This window comes from Cololabis saira, unplaced genomic scaffold, assembly GCF_033807715.1.
Source record: "Cololabis saira isolate AMF1-May2022 unplaced genomic scaffold, fColSai1.1 scf118, whole genome shotgun sequence".
Lineage (NCBI taxonomy): Eukaryota > Metazoa > Chordata > Actinopteri > Beloniformes > Belonidae > Cololabis > Cololabis saira.
Genome location: NW_026906282.1, coordinates 15,789 through 39,519, shown reverse-complemented (window position 1 = coordinate 39,519; position 23,731 = coordinate 15,789). Strand labels below are relative to the sequence as shown.

At 40.6% G+C, this 23,731-nt stretch overlaps 23 non-coding genes across 23 annotated transcripts; all 23 read right to left on the bottom strand.

The window, feature by feature from the left end:
• Positions 1–1,077: 1,077 nt before the first annotated feature.
• On the bottom strand, positions 1,078–1,241 carry LOC133438719 (U1 spliceosomal RNA). Its single transcript, XR_009781779.1, has one exon. It is a non-coding gene; the product is annotated as a U1 spliceosomal RNA (small nuclear RNA).
• An 828-nt stretch (positions 1,242–2,069) lies between these two features.
• On the bottom strand, positions 2,070–2,233 carry LOC133438673 (U1 spliceosomal RNA). The gene has a single exon (XR_009781737.1). It is a non-coding gene; the product is annotated as a U1 spliceosomal RNA (small nuclear RNA).
• Positions 2,234–3,086: 853 nt separating this feature from the next.
• Positions 3,087–3,250, bottom strand: LOC133438718 (U1 spliceosomal RNA). Its single transcript, XR_009781778.1, has one exon. It is a non-coding gene; the product is annotated as a U1 spliceosomal RNA (small nuclear RNA).
• An 823-nt stretch (positions 3,251–4,073) lies between these two features.
• On the bottom strand, positions 4,074–4,237 carry LOC133438717 (U1 spliceosomal RNA). Its single transcript, XR_009781777.1, has one exon. It is a non-coding gene; the product is annotated as a U1 spliceosomal RNA (small nuclear RNA).
• Positions 4,238–5,032: 795 nt separating this feature from the next.
• Positions 5,033–5,196, bottom strand: LOC133438716 (U1 spliceosomal RNA). The gene has a single exon (XR_009781776.1). It is a non-coding gene; the product is annotated as a U1 spliceosomal RNA (small nuclear RNA).
• A 795-nt stretch (positions 5,197–5,991) lies between these two features.
• Positions 5,992–6,155, bottom strand: LOC133438715 (U1 spliceosomal RNA). The gene has a single exon (XR_009781775.1). It is a non-coding gene; the product is annotated as a U1 spliceosomal RNA (small nuclear RNA).
• A 795-nt stretch (positions 6,156–6,950) lies between these two features.
• On the bottom strand, positions 6,951–7,114 carry LOC133438714 (U1 spliceosomal RNA). The gene has a single exon (XR_009781774.1). It is a non-coding gene; the product is annotated as a U1 spliceosomal RNA (small nuclear RNA).
• An 801-nt stretch (positions 7,115–7,915) lies between these two features.
• Positions 7,916–8,079, bottom strand: LOC133438679 (U1 spliceosomal RNA). Its single transcript, XR_009781742.1, has one exon. It is a non-coding gene; the product is annotated as a U1 spliceosomal RNA (small nuclear RNA).
• Positions 8,080–8,880: 801 nt separating this feature from the next.
• LOC133438686 (U1 spliceosomal RNA) lies at positions 8,881–9,045 on the bottom strand. The gene has a single exon (XR_009781749.1). It is a non-coding gene; the product is annotated as a U1 spliceosomal RNA (small nuclear RNA).
• Positions 9,046–9,846: 801 nt separating this feature from the next.
• On the bottom strand, positions 9,847–10,010 carry LOC133438713 (U1 spliceosomal RNA). Its single transcript, XR_009781773.1, has one exon. It is a non-coding gene; the product is annotated as a U1 spliceosomal RNA (small nuclear RNA).
• Positions 10,011–10,831: 821 nt separating this feature from the next.
• On the bottom strand, positions 10,832–10,995 carry LOC133438712 (U1 spliceosomal RNA). The gene has a single exon (XR_009781772.1). It is a non-coding gene; the product is annotated as a U1 spliceosomal RNA (small nuclear RNA).
• An 836-nt stretch (positions 10,996–11,831) lies between these two features.
• LOC133438709 (U1 spliceosomal RNA) lies at positions 11,832–11,995 on the bottom strand. Its single transcript, XR_009781770.1, has one exon. It is a non-coding gene; the product is annotated as a U1 spliceosomal RNA (small nuclear RNA).
• An 836-nt stretch (positions 11,996–12,831) lies between these two features.
• Positions 12,832–12,995, bottom strand: LOC133438677 (U1 spliceosomal RNA). The gene has a single exon (XR_009781741.1). It is a non-coding gene; the product is annotated as a U1 spliceosomal RNA (small nuclear RNA).
• Positions 12,996–13,801: 806 nt separating this feature from the next.
• Positions 13,802–13,966, bottom strand: LOC133438685 (U1 spliceosomal RNA). Its single transcript, XR_009781748.1, has one exon. It is a non-coding gene; the product is annotated as a U1 spliceosomal RNA (small nuclear RNA).
• Positions 13,967–14,781: 815 nt separating this feature from the next.
• On the bottom strand, positions 14,782–14,945 carry LOC133438708 (U1 spliceosomal RNA). Its single transcript, XR_009781769.1, has one exon. It is a non-coding gene; the product is annotated as a U1 spliceosomal RNA (small nuclear RNA).
• An 851-nt stretch (positions 14,946–15,796) lies between these two features.
• LOC133438707 (U1 spliceosomal RNA) lies at positions 15,797–15,960 on the bottom strand. The gene has a single exon (XR_009781768.1). It is a non-coding gene; the product is annotated as a U1 spliceosomal RNA (small nuclear RNA).
• An 846-nt stretch (positions 15,961–16,806) lies between these two features.
• Positions 16,807–16,970, bottom strand: LOC133438706 (U1 spliceosomal RNA). Its single transcript, XR_009781767.1, has one exon. It is a non-coding gene; the product is annotated as a U1 spliceosomal RNA (small nuclear RNA).
• Positions 16,971–17,805: 835 nt separating this feature from the next.
• On the bottom strand, positions 17,806–17,969 carry LOC133438705 (U1 spliceosomal RNA). Its single transcript, XR_009781766.1, has one exon. It is a non-coding gene; the product is annotated as a U1 spliceosomal RNA (small nuclear RNA).
• Positions 17,970–18,770: 801 nt separating this feature from the next.
• Positions 18,771–18,934, bottom strand: LOC133438675 (U1 spliceosomal RNA). Its single transcript, XR_009781739.1, has one exon. It is a non-coding gene; the product is annotated as a U1 spliceosomal RNA (small nuclear RNA).
• An 801-nt stretch (positions 18,935–19,735) lies between these two features.
• Positions 19,736–19,900, bottom strand: LOC133438684 (U1 spliceosomal RNA). The gene has a single exon (XR_009781747.1). It is a non-coding gene; the product is annotated as a U1 spliceosomal RNA (small nuclear RNA).
• Positions 19,901–21,006: 1,106 nt separating this feature from the next.
• On the bottom strand, positions 21,007–21,170 carry LOC133438704 (U1 spliceosomal RNA). The gene has a single exon (XR_009781765.1). It is a non-coding gene; the product is annotated as a U1 spliceosomal RNA (small nuclear RNA).
• Positions 21,171–21,971: 801 nt separating this feature from the next.
• On the bottom strand, positions 21,972–22,135 carry LOC133438703 (U1 spliceosomal RNA). Its single transcript, XR_009781764.1, has one exon. It is a non-coding gene; the product is annotated as a U1 spliceosomal RNA (small nuclear RNA).
• Positions 22,136–22,971: 836 nt separating this feature from the next.
• On the bottom strand, positions 22,972–23,135 carry LOC133438702 (U1 spliceosomal RNA). Its single transcript, XR_009781763.1, has one exon. It is a non-coding gene; the product is annotated as a U1 spliceosomal RNA (small nuclear RNA).
• Between the last annotated feature and the right edge of the window lie 596 nt (positions 23,136–23,731).

The following is a 23,731-nucleotide window of genomic DNA, read 5'->3' as shown; positions in this document are numbered from 1 at the left end:
ATTGTTGCAGCTCCACTCTTGTGTAATTTATCTGGTGATGTGGGGACTGTCATGTCCTTCACGTGGTCGTGAATTTATTGTTGACGTCATGTTTCCTCATATTCTGCACTTCACTGCATCACCAGTGAGTGTCGCCAACGGACAAAACCTCAGAAAAGTGCGTACAACAGCCTTGGTGTGTGAGTGAAGGACCGCAGCTTTCTACGTTCACGTCATTCTTTGTACATCCGACCGTGAGCGTTGAAAGTGGCGTACGCACGTTTTTTGTGCGCGGCACTCTTAGTACATGAGGCCCCTGGGCTTGGGTGGTCCTTACCACACACACCAAACTCACTGACGGTGTCAGGATGCCATCTAAAACCTCTTTTCTTATCATTTTATTCCATTTTATTTGTTATTTAAGCGTACTCTTAAATTAAATACTTATGATTTGTTATTTGCTGTTTAATTGTGTCTTTCCACTTTTAATGTTGATGTAAAGCACTTTGAATTACCTTGTGTTGAATTGTGCTATACAAATAAACTTGCCTTGCCTTGCCTTGCCTAAAACAGTGAATGTATAAACTCCGATGTTGGGATCACGATTGCCCCTACCGTGAGGCAGGAGAACTACGTGCCTCACTGTGCGCCTCTCTGCAGCCGCTTTCCGACACAAGAAACACGTACAGTGGAGAAAAGCTGTATATTAAATAAACTATGTAAATTCAGTTCATACAGCAAAAGTGTTTGAACACTTTAATAGTTACAATACGGTCTCACTGTCAGCACAGTTAGCCGAGTGGCTGCGCAATCCATGGTGAGGCTCATCTGGCTGCAGCCTCTCTTTTCAATATGTGAACAGTAAACGTGGAATTTCAGCGATTTTGAATTTTAAAAAAGACATGTAAAATTGGAGAAGTTAAATGGAAAATAACTTTTCAGTCAATTCACTGGATAAACAAAACCTTGAAGACATTTCTTTCACTTTACATTATTTCTTTGCAGATGACCTTTGAGTTGTGGAGTCTCCTAGCTGCCAATTGTCATTGATAACAGACATGATATTTATTGATGAGTTATTTTTATTCAACATTTGATCAGGGGAGAGCGCGAACGCAGTCCCCCACTACCACAAATTATGCAGTCGAGATTCCCACATTTGGGGAATTCGCAAAGGTCAGCACAGCCGAAGTGCAATGGCTTAGCCTCGCCTTGGGTGAACCACCTTCTTGATCATGGTATCTCCCCTGCCAGGTAAGTATGAGTTGTACACATCTGGGCTTGGGTGGTCCTTACCACACACACCAAACTCACTGACGGTGTCAGGACGCCATCTAAAACCTCTTTTCTTATCATTTTATTCCATTTTATTTGTTATTTAAGCGTACTCTTAAATTAAATACTTATGATTTGTTATTTACTGTTTAATTGTGTCTTTCCACTTTTAATGTTGATGTAAAGCACTTTGAATTACCTTGTGTTGAATTGTGCTATACAAATAAACTTGCCTTGCCTTGCCTTGCCTTGCCTTGCCTTGCCTTGCCTTGCCTTGCCTTGCCTAAAACAGTGAATGTATAAACTCCGATGTTGGGATCACGATTGCCCCTACCGTGAGGCAGGAGAACTACGTGCCTCACTGTGCGCCTCTCTGCAGCCGCTTTCCGACACAAGAAACACGTACAGTGGAGAAAAGCTGTATATTAAATAAACTATGTAAATTCAGTTCATACAGCAAAAGTGTTTGAACACTTTAATAGTTACAATACGGTCTCACTGCCAGCAGTTAGCCGAGTGGCTGCGCAATCCATGGTGAGGCTCATCTGGCTGCAGCCTCTCTTTTCAATATGTGAACAGTAAACGTGGAATTTCAGCGATTTTGAATTTTAAAAAAGACATGTAAAATTGGAGAAGTTAAATGGAAAATAACTTTTCAGTCAATTCACTGGATAAACAAAACCTTGAAGACATTTCTTTCACTTTACATTATTTCTTTGCAGATGACCTTTGAGTTGTGGAGTCTCCTAGCTGCCAATTGTCATTGATAACAGACATGATATTTATTGATGAGTTATTTTTATTCAACATTTGATCAGGGGAGAGCGCGAACGCAGGCCCCCACTACCACAAATTATGCAGTCGAGATTCCCACATTTGGGGAATTCGCAAAGGTCAGCACAGCCGAAGTGCAATGGCTTAGCCTCGCCTTGGGTGATCCACCTTCTTGATCATGGTATCTCCCCTGCCAGGTAAGTATGAGTTGTACACATCTGGGCTTGGGTGGTCCTTACCACACACACCAAACTCACTGACGGTGTCAGGACACCATCTAAAACCTCTTTTCTTATCATTTTATTCCATTTTATTTGTTATTTAAGCGTACTCTTAAATTAAATACTTATGATTTGTTATTTACTGTTTAATTGTGTCTTTCCACTTTTAATGTTGATGTAAAGCACTTTGAATTACCTTGTGTTGAATTGTGCTATACAAATAAACTTGCCTTGCCTTGCCTTGCCTTGCCTTGCCTTGCCTTGCCTTGCCTTGCCTTGCCTTGCCTTGCCTTGCCTTGCCTTGCCTAAAACAGTGAATGTATAAACTCCGATGTTGGGATCACGATTGCCCCTACCGTGAGGCAGGAGAACTACGTGCCTCACTGTGCGCCTCTCTGCAGCCGCTTTCCGACACAAGAAACACGTACAGTGGAGAAAAGCTGTATATTAAATAAACTATGTAAATTCAGTTCATACAGCAAAAGTGTTTGAACACTTTAATAGTTACAATACGGTCTCACTGCCAGCAGTTAGCCGAGTGGCTGCGCAATCCATGGTGAGGCTCATCTGGCTGCAGCCTCTCTTTTCAATATGTGAACAGTAAACGTGGAATTTCAGCGATTTTGAATTTTAAAAAAGACATGTAAAATTGGAGAAGTTAAATGGAAAATAACTTTTCAGTCAATTCACTGGATAAACAAAACCTTGAAGACATTTCTTTCACTTTACATTATTTCTTTGCAGATGACCTTTGAGTTGTGGAGTCTCCTAGCTGCCAATTGTCATTGATAACAGACATGATATTTATTGATGAGTTATTTTTATTCAACATTTGATCAGGGGAGAGCGCGAACGCAGTCCCCCACTACCACAAATTATGCAGTCGAGATTCCCACATTTGGGGAATTCGCAAAGGTCAGCACAGCCGAAGTGCAATGGCTTAGCCTCGCCTTGGGTGAACCACCTTCTTGATCATGGTATCTCCCCTGCCAGGTAAGTATGAGTTGTACACATCTGGGCTTGGGTGGTCCTTACCACACACACCAAACTCACTGACGGTGTCAGGACGCCATCTAAAACCTCTTTTCTTATCATTTTATTCCATTTTATTTGTTATTTAAGCGTACTCTTAAATTAAATACTTATGATTTGTTATTTACTGTTTAATTGTGTCTTTCCACTTTTAATGTTGATGTAAAGCACTTTGAATTACCTTGTGTTGAATTGTGCTATACAAATAAACTTGCCTTGCCTTGCCTTGCCTTGCCTTGCCTTGCCTTGCCTTGCCTTGCCTAAAACAGTGAATGTATAAACTCCGATGTTGGGATCACGATTGCCCCTACCGTGAGGCAGGAGAACTACGTGCCTCACTGTGCGCCTCTCTGCAGCCGCTTTCCGACACAAGAAACACGTACAGTGGAGAAAAGCTGTATATTAAATAAACTATGTAAATTCAGTTCATACAGCAAAAGTGTTTGAACACTTTAATAGTTACAATACGGTCTCACTGCCAGCAGTTAGCCGAGTGGCTGCGCAATCCATGGTGAGGCTCATCTGGCTGCAGCCTCTCTTTTCAATATGTGAACAGTAAACGTGGAATTTCAGCGATTTTGAATTTTAAAAAAGACATGTAAAATTGGAGAAGTTAAATGGAAAATAACTTTTCAGTCAATTCACTGGATAAACAAAACCTTGAAGACATTTCTTTCACTTTACATTATTTCTTTGCAGATGACCTTTGAGTTGTGGAGTCTCCTAGCTGCCAATTGTCATTGATAACAGACATGATATTTATTGATGAGTTATTTTTATTCAACATTTGATCAGGGGAGAGCGCGAACGCAGTCCCCCACTACCACAAATTATGCAGTCGAGATTCCCACATTTGGGGAATTCGCAAAGGTCAGCACAGCCGAAGTGCAATGGCTTAGCCTCGCCTTGGGTGAACCACCTTCTTGATCATGGTATCTCCCCTGCCAGGTAAGTATGAGTTGTACACATCTGGGCTTGGGTGGTCCTTACCACACACACCAAACTCACTGACGGTGTCAGGATGCCATCTAAAACCTCTTTTCTTATCATTTTATTCCATTTTATTTGTTATTTAAGCGTACTCTTAAATTAAATACTTATGATTTGTTATTTGCTGTTTAATTGTGTCTTTCCACTTTTAATGTTGATGTAAAGCACTTTGAATTACCTTGTGTTGAATTGTGCTATACAAATAAACTTGCCTTGCCTTGCCTTGCCTTGCCTAAAACAGTGAATGTATAAACTCCGATGTTGGGATCACGATTGCCCCTACCGTGAGGCAGGAGAACTACGTGCCTCACTGTGCGCCTCTCTGCAGCCGCTTTCCGACACAAGAAACACGTACAGTGGAGAAAAGCTGTATATTAAATAAACTATGTAAATTCAGTTCATACAGCAAAAGTGTTTGAACACTTTAATAGTTACAATACGGTCTCACTGTCAGCACAGTTAGCCGAGTGGCTGCGAAATCCATGGTGGATTTGGCTGCAGCCTCTCTTTTCAATATGTGAACAGTAAACGTGGAATTTCAGCGATTTTGAATTTTAAAAAAGACATGTAAAATTGGAGAAGTTAAATGGAAAATAACTTTTCAGTCAATTCACTGGATAAACAAAACCTTGAAGACATTTCTTTCACTTTACATTATTTCTTTGCAGATGACCTTTGAGTTGTGGAGTCTCCTAGCTGCCAATTGTCATTGATAACAGACATGATATTTATTGATGAGTTATTTTTATTCAACATTTGATCAGGGGAGAGCGCGAACGCAGTCCCCCACTACCACAAATTATGCAGTCGAGATTCCCACATTTGGGGAATTCGCAAAGGTCAGCACAGCCGAAGTGCAATGGCTTAGCCTCGCCTTGGGTGAACCACCTTCTTGATCATGGTATCTCCCCTGCCAGGTAAGTATGAGTTGTACACATCTGGGCTTGGGTGGTCCTTACCACACACACCAAACTCACTGACGGTGTCAGGATGCCATCTAAAACCTCTTTTCTTATCATTTTATTCCATTTTATTTGTTATTTAAGCGTACTCTTAAATTAAATACTTATGATTTGTTATTTGCTGTTTAATTGTGTCTTTCCACTTTTAATGTTGATGTAAAGCACTTTGAATTACCTTGTGTTGAATTGTGCTATACAAATAAACTTGCCTTGCCTTGCCTTGCCTTGCCTAAAACAGTGAATGTATAAACTCCGATGTTGGGATCACGATTGCCCCTACCGTGAGGCAGGAGAACTACGTGCCTCACTGTGCGCCTCTCTGCAGCCGCTTTCCGACACAAGAAACACGTACAGTGGAGAAAAGCTGTATATTAAATAAACTATGTAAATTCAGTTCATACAGCAAAAGTGTTTGAACACTTTAATAGTTACAATACGGTCTCACTGTCAGCACAGTTAGCCGAGTGGCTGCGAAATCCATGGTGGATTTGGCTGCAGCCACTCTTTTCAATATGTGAACAGTAAACGTGGAATTTCAGCGATTTTGAATTTTAAAAAAGACATGTAAAATTGGAGAAGTTAAATGGAAAATAACTTTTCAGTCAATTCACTGGATAAACAAAACCTTGAAGACATTTCTTTCACTTTACATTATTTCTTTGCAGATGACCTTTGAGTTGTGGAGTCTCCTAGCTGCCAATTGTCATTGATAACAGACATGATATTTATTGATGAGTTATTTTTATTCAACATTTGATCAGGGGAGAGCGCGAACGCAGTCCCCCACTACCACAAATTATGCAGTCGAGATTCCCACATTTGGGGAATTCGCAAAGGTCAGCACAGCCGAAGTGCAATGGCTTAGCCTCGCCTTGGGTGAACCACCTTCTTGATCATGGTATCTCCCCTGCCAGGTAAGTATGAGTTGTACACATCTGGGCTTGGGTGGTCCTTACCACACACACCAAACTCACTGACGGTGTCAGGATGCCATCTAAAACCTCTTTTCTTATCATTTTATTCCATTTTATTTGTTATTTAAGCGTACTCTTAAATTAAATACTTATGATTTGTTATTTGCTGTTTAATTGTGTCTTTCCACTTTTAATGTTGATGTAAAGCACTTTGAATTACCTTGTGTTGAATTGTGCTATACAAATAAACTTGCCTTGCCTTGCCTTGCCTTGCCTAAAACAGTGAATGTATAAACTCCGATGTTGGGATCACGATTGCCCCTACCGTGAGGCAGGAGAACTACGTGCCTCACTGTGCGCCTCTCTGCAGCCGCTTTCCGACACAAGAAACACGTACAGTGGAGAAAAGCTGTATATTAAATAAACTATGTAAATTCAGTTCATACAGCAAAAGTGTTTGAACACTTTAATAGTTACAATACGGTCTCACTGTCAGCACAGTTAGCCGAGTGGCTGCGAAATCCATGGTGGATTTGGCTGCAGCCTCTCTTTTCAATATGTGAACAGTAAACGTGGAATTTCAGCGATTTTGAATTTTAAAAAAGACATGTAAAATTGGAGAAGTTAAATGGAAAATAACTTTTCAGTCAATTCACTGGATAAACAAAACCTTGAAGACATTTCTTTCACTTTACATTATTTCTTTGCAGATGACCTTTGAGTTGTGGAGTCTCCTAGCTGCCAATTGTCATTGATTACAGACATGATATTTATTGATGAGTTATTTTTATTCAACATTTGATCAGGGGAGAGCGCGAACGCAGTCCCCCACTACCACAAATTATGCAGTCGAGATTCCCACATTTGGGGAATTCGCAAAGGTCAGCACAGCCGAAGTGCAATGGCTTAGCCTCGCCTTGGGTGAACCACCTTCTTGATCATGGTATCTCCCCTGCCAGGTAAGTATGAGTTGTACACATCTGGGCTTGGGTGGTCCTTACCACACACACCAAACTCACTGACGGTGTAAGGATGCCATCTAAAACCTCTTTTCTTATCATTTTATTCCATTTTATTTGTTATTTAAGCGTACTCTTAAATTAAATACTTATGATTTGTTATTTGCTGTTTAATTGTGTCTTTCCACTTTTAATGTTGATGTAAAGCACTTTGAATTACCTTGTGTTGAATTGTGCTATACAAATAAACTTGCCTTGCCTTGCCTTGCCTTGCCTAAAACAGTGAATGTATAAACTCCGATGTTGGGATCACGATTGCCCCTACCGTGAGGCAGGAGAACTACGTGCCTCACTGTGCGCCTCTCTGCAGCCGCTTTCCGACACAAGAAACACGTACAGTGGAGAAAAGCTGTATATTAAATAAACTATGTAAATTCAGTTCATACAGCAAAAGTGTTTGAACACTTTAATAGTTACAATACGGTCTCACTGCCAGCACAGTTAGCCGAGTGGCTGCGCAATCCATGGTGAGGCTCATCTGGCTGCAGCCTCTCTTTTCAATATGTGAACAGTAAACATGGAATTTCAGCGATTTTGAATTTTAAAAAAGACATGTAAAATTGGAGAAGTTAAATGGAAAATAACTTTTCAGTCAATTCACTGGATAAACAAAACCTTGAAAACATTTCTTTCATTTTACATTATTTCTTTGCAGATGACTTTTGAGTTGTGGAGTCTCCTAGCTGCCAATTGTCATTGATAACAGACATGATATTTATTGATGAGTTATTTTTTATTCAACATTTGATCAGGGGAGAGCGCGAACGCAGTCCCCCACTACCACAAATTATGCAGTTGAGATTCCCACATTTGGGGAGTTCGCAAAGGTCAGCACAGCCGAAGTGCAATGGCTTAGCCTCGCCTTGGGTGAACCACCTTCTTGATCATGGTATCTCCCCTGCCAGGTAAGTATGAGTTGTACACATCTGGGCTTGGGTGGTCCTTACCACACACACCAAACTCACTGACGGTGTCAGGACGCCATCTAAAACCTCTTTTCTTATCATTTTATTCCATTTTATTTGTTATTTAAGCGTACTCTTAAATTAAATACTTATGATTTGTTATTTACTGTTTAATTGTGTCTTTCCACTTTTAATGTTGATGTAAAGCACTTTGAATTACCTTGTGTTGAATTGTGCTATACAAATAAACTTGCCTTGCCTTGCCTTGCCTTGCCTAAAACAGTGAATGTATAAACTCCGATGTTGGGATCACAATTGCCCCTACCGTGAGGCAGGAGAACTACGTGCCTCACTGTGCGCCTCTCTGCAGCCGCTTTCCGACACAAGAAACACGTACAGTGGAGAAAAGCTGTATATTAAATAAACTATGTAAATTCAGTTCATACAGCAAAAGTGTTTGAACACTTTAATAGTTACAATACGGTCTCACTGCCAGCACAGTTAGCCGAGTGGCTGCGCAATCCATGGTGAGGCTCATCTGGCTGCAGCCTCTCTTTTCAATATGTGAACAGTAAACATGGAATTTCAGCGATTTTGAATTTTAAAAAAGACATGTAAAATTGGAGAAGTTAAATGGAAAATAACTTTTTAGTCAATTCACTGGATAAACAAAACCTTGAAGACATTTCTTTCATTTTACATTATTTCTTTGCAGATGACCTTTGAGTTGTGGAGTCTCCTAGCTGCCAATTGTCATTGATAACAGACATGATATTTATTGATGAGTTATTTTCTATTCAACATTTGATCAAGGGAGAGCGCGAACGCAGTCCCCCACTACCACAAATTATGCAGTCGAGATTCCCACATTTGGGGAATTCGCAAAGGTCAGCACAGCCGAAGTGCAATGGCTTAGCCTCGCCTTGGGTGAACCACCTTCTTGATCATGGTATCCCCCCCGACCAGGTAAGTATGAGTTGTACACATCTGGGCTTGGGTGGTCCTTACCACACACACCAAACTCACTGACGGTGTAAGGATGCCATCTAAAACCTCTTTTCTTATCATTTTATTCCATTTTATTTGTTATTTAAGCGTACTCTTAAATTAAATACTTATGATTTGTTATTTGCTGTTTAATTGTGTCTTTCCACTTTTAATGTTGATGTAAAGCACTTTGAATTACCTTGTGTTGAATTGTGCTATACAAATAAACTTGCCTTGCCTTGCCTTGCCTTGCCTAAAACAGTGAATGTATAAACTCCGATGTTGGGATCACGATTGCCCCTACCGTGAGTTAGGAGAACTACGTGCCTCACTGTCCGCCTCTCTCCAGCCGCTTTCCGACTCAAGAAACACGTACAGTGGAGAAAAGCTGTATATTAAATAAACTATGTAAATTCAGTTCATACAGCAAAAGTGTTTGAACACTTTAATAGTTACAATACGGTCTCACTGTCAGCACAGTTAGCCGAGTGGCTGCGCAATCCATGGTGAGGCTCATCTGGCTGCAGCCTCTCTTTTCAATATGTGAACAGTAAACGTGGAATTTCAGCGATTTTGAATTTTAAAAAAGACATGTAAAATTGGAGAAGTTAAATGGAAAATAACTTTACAGTCAATTCACTGGATAAACAAAACCTTGAAGACATTTCTTTCACTTTACATTATTTCTTTGCAGATGACCTTTGAGTTGTGGAGTCTCCTAGCTGCCAATTGTCATTGATAACAGACATGATATTTATTGATGAGTTATTTTTTATTCAATATTTGATCAGGGGAGAGCGCGAACGCAGTCCCCCACTACCACAAATTATGCAGTCGAGATTCCCACATTTGGGGAATTCGCAAAGGTCAGCACAGCCGAAGTGCAATGGCTTAGCCTCGCCTTGGGTGAACCACCTTCTTGATCATGGTATCTCCCCTGCCAGGTAAGTATGAGTTGTACACATCTGGGCTTGGGTGGTCCTTACCACACACACCAAACTCACTGACGGTGTCAGGACGCCATCTAAAACCTCTTTTCTTATCATTTTATTTGTTATTTAAGCGTACTCTTAAATTAAATACTTATGATTTGTTATTTACTGTTTAATTGTGTCTTTCCACTTTTAATGTTGATGTAAAGCACTTTGAATTACCTTGTGTTGAATTGTGCTATACAAATAAACTTGCCTTGCCTTGCCTTGCCTTGCCTTGCCTTGCCTTGCCTTGCCTTGCCTTGCCTAAAACAGTGAATGTATAAACTCCGATGTTGGGATCACGATTGCCCCTACCGTGAGGCAGGAGAACTACGTGCCTCACTGTGCGCCTCTCTGCAGCCGCTTTCCGACAAAAGAAACACGTACAGTGGAGAAAAGCTGTATATTAAATAAACTCTGTAAATTCAGTTCATACAGCAAAAGTGTTTGAACACTTTAATAGTTACAATACGGTCTCACTGCCAGCACAGTTAGCCGAGTGGCTGCGCAATCCATGGTGAGGCTCATCTGGCTGCAGCCTCTCTTTTCAATATGTGAACAGTAAACATGGAATTTCAGCGATTTTGAATTTTAAAAAAGACATGTAAAATTGGAGAAGTTAAATGGAAAATAACTTTTCAGTCAATTCACTGGATAAACAAAACCTTGAAAACATTTCTTTCATTTTACATTATTTCTTTGCAGATGACTTTTGAGTTGTGGAGTCTCCTAGCTGCCAATTGTCATTGATAACAGACATGATATTTATTGATGAGTTATTTTTTATTCAACATTTGATCAGGGGAGAGCGCGAACGCAGTCCCCCACTACCACAAATTATGCAGTCGAGATTCCCACATTTGGGGAATTCGCAAAGGTCAGCACAGCCGAAGTGCAATGGCTTAGCCTCGCCTTGGGTGAACCACCTTCTTGATCATGGTATCTCCCCTGCCAGGTAAGTATGAGTTGTACACATCTGGGCTTGGGTGGTCCTTACCACACACACCAAACTCACTGACGGTGTCAGGACGCCATCTAAAACCTCTTTTCTTATCATTTTATTCCATTTTATTTGTTATTTAAGCGTACTCTTAAATTAAATACTTATGATTTGTTATTTACTGTTTAATTGTGTCTTTCCACTTTTAATGTTGATGTAAAGCACTTTGAATTACCTTGTGTTGAATTGTGCTATACAAATAAACTTGCCTTGCCTTGCCTTGCCTTGCCTTGCCTTGCCTTGCCTTGCCTTGCCTTGCCTTGCCTAAAACAGTGAATGTATAAACTCCGATGTTGGGATCACGATTGCCCCTACCGTGAGGCAGGAGAACTACGTGCCTCACTGTCCGCCTCTCTCCAGCCGCTTTCCGACTCAAGAAACACGTACAGTGGAGAAAAGCTGTATATTAAATAAACTATGTAAATTCAGTTCATACAGCAAAAGTGTTTGAACACTTTAATAGTTACAATACGGTCTCACTGTCAGCACAGTTAGCCGAGTGGCTGCGCAATCCATGGTGAGGCTCATCTGGCTGCAGCCTCTCTTTTCAATATGTGAACAGTAAACGTGGAATTTCAGCGATTTTGAATTTTAAAAAAGACATGTAAAATTGGAGAAGTTAAATGGAAAATAACTTTACAGTCAATTCACTGGATAAACAAAACCTTGAAGACATTTCTTTCACTTTACATTATTTCTTTGCAGATGACCTTTGAGTTGTGGAGTCTCCTAGCTGCCAATTGTCATTGATAACAGACATGATATTTATTGATGAGTTATTTTTTATTCAATATTTGATCAGGGGAGAGCGCGAACGCAGTCCCCCACTACCACAAATTATGCAGTCGAGATTCCCACATTTGGGGAATTCGCAAAGGTCAGCACAGCCGAAGTGCAATGGCTTAGCCTCGCCTTGGGTGAACCACCTTCTTGATCATGGTATCTCCCCTGCCAGGTAAGTATGAGTTGTACACATCTGGGCTTGGGTGGTCCTTACCACACACACCAAACTCACTGACGGTGTCAGGACGCCATCTAAAACCTCTTTTCTTATCATTTTATTTGTTATTTAAGCGTACTCTTAAATTAAATACTTATGATTTGTTATTTACTGTTTAATTGTGTCTTTCCACTTTTAATGTTGATGTAAAGCACTTTGAATTACCTTGTGTTGAATTGTGCTATACAAATAAACTTGCCTTGCCTTGCCTTGCCTTGCCTTGCCTTGCCTTGCCTTGCCTTGCCTTGCCTTGCCTTGCCTTGCCTAAAACAGTGAATGTATAAACTCCGATGTTGGGATCACGATTGCCCCTACCGTGAGGCAGGAGAACTACGTGCCTCACTGTGCGCCTCTCTGCAGCCGCTTTCCGACACAAGAAACACGTACAGTGGAGAAAAGCTGTATATTAAATAAACTATGTAAATTCAGTTCATACAGCAAAAGTGTTTGAACACTTTAATAGTTACAATACGGTCTCACTGCCAGCACAGTTAGCCGAGTGGCTGCGCAATCCATGGTGAGGCTCATCTGGCTGCAGCCTCTCTTTTCAATATGTGAACAGTAAACATGGAATTTCAGCGATTTTGAATTTTAAAAAAGACATGTAAAATTGGAGAAGTTAAATGGAAAATAACTTTTCAGTCAATTCACTGGATAAACAAAACCTTGAAAACATTTCTTTCATTTTACATTATTTCTTTGCAGATGACTTTTGAGTTGTGGAGTCTCCTAGCTGCCAATTGTCATTGATAACAGACATGATATTTATTGATGAGTTATTTTTTATTCAACATTTGATCAGGGGAGAGCGCGAACGCAGTCCCCCACTACCACAAATTATGCAGTTGAGATTCCCACATTTGGGGAGTTCGCAAAGGTCAGCACAGCCGAAGTGCAATGGCTTAGCCTCGCCTTGGGTGAACCACCTTCTTGATCATGGTATCTCCCCTGCCAGGTAAGTATGAGTTGTACACATCTGGGCTTGGGTGGTCCTTACCACACACACCAAACTCACTGACGGTGTCAGGACGCCATCTAAAACCTCTTTTCTTATCATTTTATTCCATTTTATTTGTTATTTAAGCGTACTCTTAAATTAAATACTTATGATTTGTTATTTACTGTTTAATTGTGTCTTTCCACTTTTAATGTTGATGTAAAGCACTTTGAATTACCTTGTGTTGAATTGTGCTATACAAATAAACTTGCCTTGCCTTGCCTTGCCTTGCCTTGCCTAAAACAGTGAATGTATAAACTCCGATGTTGGGATCACAATTGCCCCTACCGTGAGGCAGGAGAACTACGTGCCTCACTGTGCGCCTCTCTGCAGCCGCTTCCCGACACAAGAAACACGTACAGTGGAGAAAAGCTGTATATTAAATAAACTATGTAAATTCAGTTCATACAGCAAAAGTGTTTGAACACTTTAATAGTTACAATACGGTCTCACTGCCAGCACAGTTAGCCGAGTGGCTGCGCAATCCATGGTGAGGCTCATCTGGCTGCAGCCTCTCTTTTCAATATGTGAACAGTAAACATGGAATTTCAGCGATTTTGAATTTTAAAAAAGACATGTAAAATTGGAGAAGTTAAATGGAAAATAACTTTTTAGTCAATTCACTGGATAAACAAAACCTTGAAGACATTTCTTTCATTTTACATTATTTCTTTGCAGATGACCTTTGAGTTGTGGAGTCTCCTAGCTGCCAATTGTCATTGATAACAGACATGATATTTATTGATGAGTTATTTTCTATTCAACATTTGATCAAGGGAGAGCGCGAACGCAGTCCCCCACTACCACAAATTATGCAGTCGAGATTCCCACATTTGGGGAATTCGCAAAGGTCAGCACAGCCGAAGTGCAATGGCTTAGCCTCGCCTTGGGTGAACCACCTTCTTGATCATGGTATCCCCCCCGACCAGGTAAGTATGAGTTGTACACATCTGGGCTTGGGTGGTCCTTACCACACACACCAAACTCACTGACGGTGTCAGGCCCCATCTAAAACCTCTTTTCTTATCATTTTATTTGTTATTTAAGCGTACTCTTAAATTAAATACTTATGATTTGTTATTTACTGTTTAATTGTGTCTTTCCACTTTTAATGTTGATGTAAAGCACTTTGAATTACCTTGTGTTGAATTGTGCTATACAAATTAACTTGCCTTGCCTTGCCTTGCCTTGCCTTGCCTTGCCTTGCCTTGCCTTGCCTAAAACAGTGAATGTATAAACTCCGATGTTGGGATCACGATTGCCCCTACCGTGAGGCAGGAGAACTACGTGCCTCACTGTGCGCCTCTCTGCAGCCGCTTTCCGACAAAAGAAACACGTACAGTGGAGAAAAGCTGTATATTAAATAAACTCTGTAAATTCAGTTCATACAGCAAAAGTGTTTGAACACGTTAATAGTTACAATACGGTCTCACTGCCAGCACAGTTAGCCGAGTGGCTGCGCAATCCATGGTGAGGCTCATCTGGCTGCAGCCTCTCTTTTCAATATGTGAACAGTAAACATGGAATTTCAGCGATTTTGAATTTTAAAAAAGACATGTAAAATTGGAGAAGTTAAATGGAAAATAACTTTTCAGTCAATTCACTGGATAAACAAAACCTTGAAAACATTTCTTTCATTTTACATTATTTCTTTGCAGATGACTTTTGAGTTGTGGAGTCTCCTAGCTGCCAATTGTCATTGATAACAGACATGATATTTATTGATGAGTTATTTTTTATTCAACATTTGATCAGGGGAGAGCGCGAACGCAGTCCCCCACTACCACAAATTATGCAGTCGAGATTCCCACATTTGGGGAATTCGCAAAGGTCAGCACAGCCGAAGTGCAATGGCTTAGCCTCGCCTTGGGTGAACCACCTTCTTGATCATGGTATCTCCCCTGCCAGGTAAGTATGAGTTGTACACATCTGGGCTTGGGTGGTCCTTACCACACACACCAAACTCACTGACGGTGTCAGGACGCCATCTAAAACCTCTTTTCTTATCATTTTATTCCATTTTATTTGTTATTTAAGCGTACTCTTAAATTAAATACTTATGATTTGTTATTTACTGTTTAATTGTGTCTTTCCACTTTTAATGTTGATGTAAAGCACTTTGAATTACCTTGTGTTGAATTGTGCTATACAAATAAACTTGCCTTGCCTTGCCTTGCCTTGCCTTGCCTTGCCTTGCCTTGCCTTGCCTTGCCTTGCCTTGCCTTGCCTTGCCTAAAACAGTGAATGTATAAACTCCGATGTTGGGATCACGATTGCCCCTACCGTGAGGCAGGAGAACTACGTGCCTCACTGTCCGCCTCTCTCCAGCCGCTTTCCGACTCAAGAAACACGTACAGTGGAGAAAAGCTGTATATTAAATAAACTATGTAAATTCAGTTCATACAGCAAAAGTGTTTGAACACTTTAATAGTTACAATACGGTCTCACTGTCAGCACAGTTAGCCGAGTGGCTGCGCAATCCATGGTGAGGCTCATCTGGCTGCAGCCTCTCTTTTCAATATGTGAACAGTAAACGTGGAATTTCAGCGATTTTGAATTTTAAAAAAGACATGTAAAATTGGAGAAGTTAAATGGAAAATAACTTTACAGTCAATTCACTGGATAAACAAAACCTTGAAGACATTTCTTTCACTTTACATTATTTCTTTGCAGATGACCTTTGAGTTGTGGAGTCTCCTAGCTGCCAATTGTCATTGATAACAGACATGATATTTATTGATGAGTTATTTTTTATTCAATATTTGATCAGGGGAGAGCGCGAACGCAGTCCCCCACTACCACAAATTATGCAGTCGAGATTCCCACATTTGGGGAATTCGCAAAGGTCAGCACAGCCGAAGTGCAATGGCTTAGCCTCGCCTTGGGTGAACCACCTTCTTGATCATGGTATCTCCCCTGCCAGGTAAGTATGAGTTGTACACATCTGGGCTTGGGTGGTCCTTACCACACACACCAAACTCACTGACGGTGTCAGGACGCCATCTAAAACCTCTTTTCTTATCATTTTATTTGTTATTTAAGCGTACTCTTAAATTAAATACTTATGATTTGTTATTTACTGTTTAATTGTGTCTTTCCACTTTTAATGTTGATGTAAAGCACTTTGAATTACCTTGTGTTGAATTGTGCTATACAAATAAACTTGCCTTGCCTTGCCTTGCCTTGCCTTGCCTTGCCTTGCCTTGCCTTGCCTTGCCTTGCCTTGCCTTGCCTTGCCTTGCCTAAAACAGTGAATGTATAAACTCCGATGTTGGGATCACGATTGCCCCTACCGTGAGGCAGGAGAACTACGTGCCTCACTGTCCGCCTCTCTCCAGCCGCTTTCCGACTCAAGAAACACGTACAGTGGAGAAAAGCTGTATATTAAATAAACTATGTAAATTCAGTTCATACAGCAAAAGTGTTTGAACACTTTAATAGTTACAATACGGTCTCACTGTCAGCACAGTTAGCCGAGTGGCTGCGCAATCCATGGTGAGGCTCATCTGGCTGCAGCCTCTCTTTTCAATATGTGAACAGTAAACGTGGAATTTCAGCGATTTTGAATTTTAAAAAAGACATGTAAAATTGGAGAAGTTAAATGGAAAATAACTTTACAGTCAATTCACTGGATAAACAAAACCTTGAAGACATTTCTTTCACTTTACATTATTTCTTTGCAGATGACCTTTGAGTTGTGGAGTCTCCTAGCTGCCAATTGTCATTGATAACAGACATGATATTTATTGATGAGTTATTTTTTATTCAATATTTGATCAGGGGAGAGCGCGAACGCAGTCCCCCACTACCACAAATTATGCAGTCGAGATTCCCACATTTGGGGAATTCGCAAAGGTCAGCACAGCCGAAGTGCAATGGCTTAGCCTCGCCTTGGGTGAACCACCTTCTTGATCATGGTATCTCCCCTGCCAGGTAAGTATGAGTTGTACACATCTGGGCTTGGGTGGTCCTTACCACACACACCAAACTCACTGACGGTGTCAGGACGCCATCTAAAACCTCTTTTCTTATCATTTTATTCCATTTTATTTGTTATTTAAGCGTACTCTTAAATTAAATACTTATGATTTGTTATTTACTGTTTAATTGTGTCTTTCCACTTTTAATGTTGATGTAAAGCACTTTGAATTACCTTGTGTTGAATTGTGCTATACAAATAAACTTGCCTTGCCTTGCCTTGCCTTGCCTTGCCTTGCCTTGCCTTGCCTTGCCTTGCCTTGCCTAAAACAGTGAATGTATAAACTCCGATGTTGGGATCACGATTGCCCCTACCGTGAGGCAGGAGAACTACGTGCCTCACTGTGCGCCTCTCTGCAGCCGCTTTCCGACACAAGAAACACGTACAGTGGAGAAAAGCTGTATATTAAATAAACTATGTAAATTCAGTTCATACAGCAAAAGTGTTTGAACACTTTAATAGTTACAATACGGTCTCACTGTCAGCACAGTTAGCCGAGTGGCTGCGCAATCCATGGTGAGGCTCATCTGGCTGCAGCCTCTCTTTTCAATATGTGAACAGTAAACGTGGAATTTCAGCGATTTTGAATTTTAAAAAAGACATGTAAAATTGGAGAAGTTAAATGGAAAATAACTTTTCAGTCAATTCACTGGATAAACAAAACCTTGAAGACATTTCTTTCACTTTACATTATTTCTTTGCAGATGACCTTTGAGTTGTGGAGTCTCCTAGCTGCCAATTGTCATTGATAACAGACATGATATTTATTGATGAGTTATTTTTATTCAACATTTGATCAGGGGAGAGCGCGAACGCAGTCCCCCACTACCACAAATTATGCAGTCGAGATTCCCACATTTGGGGAATTCGCAAAGGTCAGCACAGCCGAAGTGCAATGGCTTAGCCTCGCCTTGGGTGAACCACCTTCTTGATCATGGTATCTCCCCTGCCAGGTAAGTATGAGTTGTACACATCTGGGCTTGGGTGGTCCTTACCACACACACCAAACTCACTGACGGTGTAAGGATGCCATCTAAAACCTCTTTTCTTATCATTTTATTCCATTTTATTTGTTATTTAAGCGTACTCTTAAATTAAATACTTATGATTTGTTATTTGCTGTTTAATTGTGTCTTTCCACTTTTAATGTTGATGTAAAGCACTTTGAATTACCTTGTGTTGAATTGTGCTATACAAATAAACTTGCCTTGCCTTGCCTTGCCTTGCCTAAAACAGTGAATGTATAAACTCCGATGTTGGGATCACGATTGCCCCTACCGTGAGGCAGGAGAACTACGTGCCTCACTGTGCGCCTCTCTGCAGCCGCTTTCCGACACAAGAAACACGTACAGTGGAGAAAAGCTGTATATTAAATAAACTATGTAAATTCAGTTCATACAGCAAAAGTGTTTGAACACTTTAATAGTTACAATACGGTCTCACTGCCAGCACAGTTAGCCGAGTGGCTGCGCAATCCATGGTGAGGCTCATCTGGCTGCAGCCTCTCTTTTCAATATGTGAACAGTAAACATGGAATTTCAGCGATTTTGAATTTTAAAAAAGACATGTAAAATTGGAGAAGTTAAATGGAAAATAACTTTTCAGTCAATTCACTGGATAAACAAAACCTTGAAAACATTTCTTTCATTTTACATTATTTCTTTGCAGATGACTTTTGAGTTGTGGAGTCTCCTAGCTGCCAATTGTCATTGATAACAGACATGATATTTATTGATGAGTTATTTTTTATTCAACATTTGATCAGGGGAGAGCGCGAACGCAGTCCCCCACTACCACAAATTATGCAGTTGAGATTCCCACATTTGGGGAGTTCGCAAAGGTCAGCACAGCCGAAGTGCAATGGCTTAGCCTCGCCTTGGGTGAACCACCTTCTTGATCATGGTATCTCCCCTGCCAGGTAAGTATGAGTTGTACACATCTGGGCTTGGGTGGTCCTTACCACACACACCAAACTCACTGACGGTGTCAGGACGCCATCTAAAACCTCTTTTCTTATCATTTTATTCCATTTTATTTGTTATTTAAGCGTACTCTTAAATTAAATACTTATGATTTGTTATTTACTGTTTAATTGTGTCTTTCCACTTTTAATGTTGATGTAAAGCACTTTGAATTACCTTGTGTTGAATTGTGCTATACAAATAAACTTGCCTTGCCTTGCCTTGCCTTGCCTAAAACAGTGAATGTATAAACTCCGATGTTGGGATCACAATTGCCCCTACCGTGAGGCAGGAGAACTACGTGCCTCACTGTGCGCCTCTCTGCAGCCGCTTTCCGACACAAGAAACACGTACAGTGGAGAAAAGCTGTATATTAAATAAACTATGTAAATTCAGTTCATACAGCAAAAGTGTTTGAACACTTTAATAGTTACAATACGGTCTCACTGCCAGCACAGTTAGCCGAGTGGCTGCGCAATCCATGGTGAGGCTCATCTGGCTGCAGCCTCTCTTTTCAATATGTGAACAGTAAACATGGAATTTCAGCGATTTTGAATTTTAAAAAAGACATGTAAAATTGGAGAAGTTAAATGGAAAATAACTTTTTAGTCAATTCACTGGATAAACAAAACCTTGAAGACATTTCTTTCATTTTACATTATTTCTTTGCAGATGACCTTTGAGTTGTGGAGTCTCCTAGCTGCCAATTGTCATTGATAACAGACATGATATTTATTGATGAGTTATTTTCTATTCAACATTTGATCAAGGGAGAGCGCGAACGCAGTCCCCCACTACCACAAATTATGCAGTCGAGATTCCCACATTTGGGGAATTCGCAAAGGTCAGCACAGCCGAAGTGCAATGGCTTAGCCTCGCCTTGGGTGAACCACCTTCTTGATCATGGTATCCCCCCCGACCAGGTAAGTATGAGTTGTACACATCTGGGCTTGGGTGGTCCTTACCACACACACCAAACTCACTGACGGTGTCAGGCCCCATCTAAAACCTCTTTTCTTATCATTTTATTTGTTATTTAAGCGTACTCTTAAATTAAATACTTATGATTTGTTATTTACTGTTTAATTGTGTCTTTCCACTTTTAATGTTGATGTAAAGCACTTTGAATTACCTTGTGTTGAATTGTGCTATACAAATTAACTTGCCTTGCCTTGCCTTGCCTTGCCTTGCCTTGGGTGAACCACCTTCTTGATCATGGTATCCCCCCCGACCAGGTAAGTATGAGTTGTACACATCTGGGCTTGGGTGGTCCTTACCACACACACCAAACTCACTGACGGTGTCTGGCCCCATCTAAAACCTCTTTTCTTATCATTTTATTTGTTATTTAAGCGTACTCTTAAATTAAATACTTATGATTTGTTATTTACTGTTTAATTGTGTCTTTCCACTTTTAATGTTGATGTAAAGCACTTTGAATTACCTTGTGTTGAATTGTGCTATACAAATTAACTTGCCTTGCCTTGCCTTGCCTTGCCTTGCCTAAAACAGTGAATGTATAAACTCCGATGTTGGGATCACGATTGCCCCTACCGTGAGGCAGGAGAACTACGTGCCTCACTGTGCGCCTCTCTGCAGCCGCTTTCCGACAAAAGAAACATGTACAGTGGAGAAAAGCTGTATATTAAATAAACTATGTAAATTCAGTTCATACAGCAAAAGTGTTTGAACACTTTAATAGTTACAATACGGTCTCACTGTCAGCACAGTTAGCCGAGTGGCTGCGCAATCCATGGTGAGGCTCATCTGGCTGCAGCCTCTCTTTTCAATATGTGAACAGTAAACGTGGAATTTCAGCGATTTTGAATTTTAAAAAAGACATGTAAAATTGGAGAAGTTAAATGGAAAATAACTTTTCAGTCAATTCACTGGATAAACAAAACCTTGAAGACATTTCTTTCACTTTACATTATTTCTTTGCAGATGACCTTTGAGTTGTGGAGTCTCCTAGCTGCCAATTGTCATTGATAACAGACATGATATTTATTGATGAGTTATTTTTATTCAACATTTGATCAGGGGAGAGCGCGAACGCAGTCCCCCACTACCACAAATTATGCAGTCGAGATTCCCACATTTGGGGAATTCGCAAAGGTCAGCACAGCCGAAGTGCAATGGCTTAGCCTCGCCTTGGGTGAACCACCTTCTTGATCATGGTATCTCCCCTGCCAGGTAAGTATGAGTTGTACACATCTGGGCTTGGGTGGTCCTTACCACACACACCAAACTCACTGACGGTGTAAGGATGCCATCTAAAACCTCTTTTCTTATCATTTTATTCCATTTTATTTGTTATTTAAGCGTACTCTTAAATTAAATACTTATGATTTGTTATTTGCTGTTTAATTGTGTCTTTCCACTTTTAATGTTGATGTAAAGCACTTTGAATTACCTTGTGTTGAATTGTGCTATACAAATAAACTTGCCTTGCCTTGCCTTGCCTTGCCTAAAACAGTGAATGTATAAACTCCGATGTTGGGATCACGATTGCCCCTACCGTGAGGCAGGAGAACTACGTGCCTCACTGTCCGCCTCTCTCCAGCCGCTTTCCGACTCAAGAAACACGTACAGTGGAGAAAAGCTGTATATTAAATAAACTATGTAAATTCAGTTCATACAGCAAAAGTGTTTGAACACTTTAATAGTTACAATACGGTCTCACTGTCAGCACAGTTAGCCGAGTGGCTGCGCAATCCATGGTGAGGCTCATCTGGCTGCAGCCTCTCTTTTCAATATGTGAACAGTAAACGTGGAATTTCAGCGATTTTGAATTTTAAAAAAGACATGTAAAATTGGAGAAGTTAAATGGAAAATAACTTTACAGTCAATTCACTGGATAAACAAAACCTTGAAGACATTTCTTTCACTTTACATTATTTCTTTGCAGATGACCTTTGAGTTGTGGAGTCTCCTAGCTGCCAATTGTCATTGATAACAGACATGATATTTATTGATGAGTTATTTTTTATTCAATATTTGATCAGGGGAGAGCGCGAACGCAGTCCCCCACTACCACAAATTATGCAGTCGAGATTCCCACATTTGGGGAATTCGCAAAGGTCAGCACAGCCGAAGTGCAATGGCTTAGCCTCGCCTTGGGTGAACCACCTTCTTGATCATGGTATCTCCCCTGCCAGGTAAGTATGAGTTGTACACATCTGGGCTTGGGTGGTCCTTACCACACACACCAAACTCACTGACGGTGTCAGGACGCCATCTAAAACCTCTTTTCTTATCATTTTATTTGTTATTTAAGCGTACTCTTAAATTAAATACTTATGATTTGTTATTTACTGTTTAATTGTGTCTATCCACTTTTAATGTTGATGTAAAGCACTTTGAATTACCTTGTGTTGAATTGTGCTATACAAATAAACTTGCCTTGCCTTGCCTTGCCTTGCCTTGCCTTGCCTTGCCTTGCCTTGCCTTGCCTTGCCTTGCCTTGCCTAAAACAGTGAATGTATAAACTCCGATGTTGGGATCACGATTGCCCCTACCGTGAGGCAGGAGAACTACGTGCCTCACTGTGCGCCTCTCTGCAGCCGCTTTCCGACAAAAGAAACACGTACAGTGGAGAAAAGCTGTATATTAAATAAACTCTGTAAATTCAGTTCATACAGCAAAAGTGTTTGAACACTTTAATAGTTACAATACGGTCTCACTGCCAGCACAGTTAGCCGAGTGGCTGCGCAATCCATGGTGAGGCTCATCTGGCTGCAGCCTCTCTTTTCAATATGTGAACAGTAAACATGGAATTTCAGCGATTTTGAATTTTAAAAAAGACATGTAAAATTGGAGAAGTTAAATGGAAAATAACTTTTCAGTCAATTCACTGGATAAACAAAACCTTGAAAACATTTCTTTCATTTTACATTATTTCTTTGCAGATGACTTTTGAGTTGTGGAGTCTCCTAGCTGCCAATTGTCATTGATAACAGACATGATATTTATTGATGAGTTATTTTTTATTCAACATTTGATCAGGGGAGAGCGCGAACGCAGTCCCCCACTACCACAAATTATGCAGTCGAGATTCCCACATTTGGGGAATTCGCAAAGGTCAGCACAGCCGAAGTGCAATGGCTTAGCCTCGCCTTGGGTGAACCACCTTCTTGATCATGGTATCTCCCCTGCCAGGTAAGTATGAGTTGTACACATCTGGGCTTGGGTGGTCCTTACCACACACACCAAACTCACTGACGGTGTCAGGACGCCATCTAAAACCTCTTTTCTTATCATTTTATTCCATTTTATTTGTTATTTAAGCGTACTCTTAAATTAAATACTTATGATTTGTTATTTACTGTTTAATTGTGTCTTTCCACTTTTAATGTTGATGTAAAGCACTTTGAATTACCTTGTGTTGAATTGTGCTATACAAATAAACTTGCCTTGCCTTGCCTTGCCTTGCCTTGCCTTGCCTTGCCTTGCCTTGCCTTGCCTTGCCTTGCCTTGCCTAAAACAGTGAATGTATAAACTCCGATGTTGGGATCACGATTGCCCCTACCGTGAGGCAGGAGAACTACGTGCCTCACTGTCCGCCTCTCTCCAGCCGCTTTCCGACTCAAGAAACACGTACAGTGGAGAAAAGCTGTATATTAAATAAACTATGTAAATTCAGTTCATACAGCAAAAGTGTTTGAACACTTTAATAGTTACAATACGGTCTCACTGTCAGCACAGTTAGCCGAGTGGCTGCGCAATCCATGGTGAGGCTCATCTGGCTGCAGCCTCTCTTTTC